We start from the raw sequence: 3,314 nt of genomic DNA, 5'->3' as shown, positions 1-3,314 counted from the left end.
CTCATAAAATTCAAACTCTTAAATGCAAAACCAAATACTGTATTTGCAATCATTTTCTCTCCCCATTCCTGCCTATTTTAGTTTGGTGCAGACCATGGGTTTCCAGAGCTTTGGAGCTTGCTTGTTTTTTATCTATTATTTGCCCCTCAGAAGCCTTGCCCGTGAGCCTCAGAAGTTTACCTCTTTTCCAAAGTAGAGGAAGGAATGCTAAATAAATAAACTGGCATTTAGTGAGTATTGAGCACACAGAATGTGACACAAGGTATTTCCCAGCATAGATCATGAGCAAAAAGAGATAAAAATTAGGATGAATAATGCAGTCATGTGTTAGATTTTCAATTCGGTGCAACACACATTCTCCTTGAGTACTTAGCTTCCACACTCTCCTACTTTCCTTCCCATCCCTTTGGCTGCTTCCTCTTGGTCTGTTTTTGGGTTTCTCCTCCTTCATCTTACCTCTACTTGTCAAATTCCATGCTCAGTCTTGGGCCATTTTTCTTCTCCATCTATCTATACTTTCTTCCTTAGGTGATTTCACCACACTCTATTCTTTAATTACTACATATAACGTTAATTTAATTATATATACATATATATATATATATATATATATTTTTTTTTTACTATATACAGAGGGATGAAAGGAAGGAAGAGGGTGACTCAATTTATGTATATATAACTTAATCACTATATATAGTGTATATATTATACAGTGACTCACACATGCATAGTTTCAACCCAGCTCTCTCCTGTGCACCCCAGATCCACACATCCAATGCTGCTTCTTTCACATCTTCTCTTGGATATTCCAAAGGCACCACAAGCTCAACATGTCAAAACTGAACTCATGTTCTGTCTCTCAAAATCTGATCTTTCTTTGCTCCTGATATCAGTGAATGGTGCTTCCCCATTCACTCAGGTATGCAAGCTGAAAACCCAGGTTGGACATCTCCATCTCTTTTAATGCCCACATCTACTCCATCACCAAGTTTTGATGTTTGCCTCCTAAATATTACTCATACTCTTATCACTTCAATCCACACAGAGATCATAAATCTTCTGGATTTGACTCCTGCCAGTCTACCCACATCTATTTTGGTCTCCTCCCATCCATTTTCCACAGAGCAGCCAAAGAGATCATTCAGAACACAGAGGTCTTCAATGGCATCTCTGCTGGTCTTAGGATAAATCTGGCCCCTGCCTATGGGTATCAGCCCTCATTTGATCTCAAGTCTCCCTCGTCCTCTTCATCCGGCTACCCAGCCTTCTTTAAGCTTTCATGTCCCCCTGTCATAGGGCTCTTGTCCTTCAACAGATCTCTGTGGAGTTTACTCTAATTCATGCTTTAGAGCTTGACTGTTTCTCTCCCAGCACCACAAAAATGTCTGTTAAATGATACTGGATTTTGAAGGAGGGATTCATAAGTAAGACTTCCTTTTTTCCTGCTTGGGTTTAGAACCAGTTGAGAGATAAGATATGGAGGAAACAATCAGATGGAGATGAAAATATCAGTTTTATGACCAATGGAGTTGTTGAAAATGAAGCTTACATGGGCAATAACATTGTTATCTCTAATACAGAATCCCAAATCAGGCACTCATTTACCTAAGTCTGCTATGTTGAGAAACTCCACACTCATGCCCATGGGACAAGCACCTCACAAAAATCAACTCCTAGAGAAAGAACAGAATACGTGTTCAGGAGAAGAGAGGAGAAAGGGGCTCAGGCTGTACCCCTGCCACCATCTTTAAGAGCCTTTCCCAGACTCACTAGCTGGGTAACTCACTACACCTCCTTGGAGCAGAGTAATAAGTAGTGCAGCAAGAGGCAAGTGTTTTGGGAAAATTCTTCCTCATAGAAACCAGAAGAGTGGATAAAAAGCAATATACCTCTAACAAGTCACTAAGTGGTTGGATATATGGCTGAATAAATGAGTGAATAAACTAGACACCTACTAAGTGTCAGGCACAGAGCTCTAAGTATTTTGGTTACAAAATCAGTAAGAATATACATTTATCAATACAACATGTCTTGGCCGGGGCAGGGGAGAGCAACAGGGGAAAAACTGGGATAACTGTAATTGAACAACAATAAAATTTTTTAAAAATTAAAAAATACTACATGTCTAGCTCTCTTTTCAGTGCTTTGTCAGTATTATTTTATTTACTATATTAACTATATTATGCTGCCCTGCAGGTGCTGGGCCTGTCGGCACCCCAGACACAGCTGCTGTGCTGCACCTGTGACATCAGGGCAAAAGAAGTGGCTATTTCTACGCTCAGTGCTCAAAACAGTGAGCACTAAGCATAGTTTGTCGCCTGACACTCCTTAGAGCTCCCGCCGGCCAGCTGGCAGTTTGATACCATGTGCACTTGCAGTTGGACCTGCGGTCAGGCTACAGTTGGGAGCTCAGGGCGAGACCCTCAACATTTAGGTCTTCCTTATCTTCCTCTGTCAGATGAGGCTGTTTTGAGGACTGAATGATGTGCGCGCACGTACTTCTGTTTGTGTGTGTATGTGCGTGCGCGCATGGGTGCGGGTGCAGGCACACACATGGCAAACTCTGGACCCGATGGGACTGGCTTGGAGAGGGTCTCCTTCCTGGAAGTGAGGTCTGGGTGGGGCCTTTAGCAGTCCTCGGACCGGTGCGCTGAGCATCCCCATCTAAGAACCACTACATTGGTATGAACTACCCGTGGGCTTGTGGGGCCCTGGGCGGGCAGTCAGGAGCCACCTTGCACATGAGCACCCACACTATGTATAAGGACCCTTGAGACAAGCAGAGCACTTTAAGGAGAAGAGGTTTGGTCAGTTTGGGACTAGGTTGGGGGTACCAGAAATTCACTTCCAGCATTTGCCTGTTGATATTCGAAAGTCAGGGACCACGTGGAACCCCTCATTGGGCCGACTGTAACTCTGCAGATGATGGTCCCAACAAGGGCACTGGGGAGGGGAGGGGCCGCTGTTGGTAACCCCACTGGGATGGCAGGTGTAACTAGGCTGTCCTTGTTCCCTTGCAGAAATAGTTAATTACCCGTATAAAAGACTCATGGACATGGACAACGGGGAGGGATATGATTGCGGGAGAGGGGGTGGGTTGGGTGGGGGAGAGAAATTAGGGGAAAAGGGGACAACTGTAATTGAAAAACCAAAATAAAAAAAAATAAAAAAAATAAAAAAAAATAAACATAGACTGAATCCATATTCTCTTACAAAAAAAAAGATATAGTTAATTAATATTATATATTTATGTTAATGTTTAATTTTATTTATTAATATAATTTATTTTATGTTAATCTAATTTAATATATCAT

The 3,314-nt window shown here is 42.2% G+C and overlaps 1 non-coding gene across 1 annotated transcript; it reads left to right on the top strand.

The window, feature by feature from the left end:
* The first annotated feature begins 2,193 nt into the window (after window positions 1-2,193).
* Window positions 2,194-2,327, top strand: LOC150016772 (small nucleolar RNA SNORA43). The gene has a single exon (XR_016510320.1). It is a non-coding gene; the product is annotated as a small nucleolar RNA SNORA43 (small nucleolar RNA).
* Window positions 2,328-3,314: the final 987 nt, after the last annotated feature.

Source organism: Furipterus horrens, unplaced genomic scaffold (assembly GCF_987537825.1).
Source record: "Furipterus horrens unplaced genomic scaffold, mFurHor1.1.pri manual_scaffold_3, whole genome shotgun sequence".
Classification (NCBI taxonomy): domain Eukaryota; kingdom Metazoa; phylum Chordata; class Mammalia; order Chiroptera; family Furipteridae; genus Furipterus; species Furipterus horrens.
This window is presented reverse-complemented; position numbering and strand designations above follow the sequence as displayed.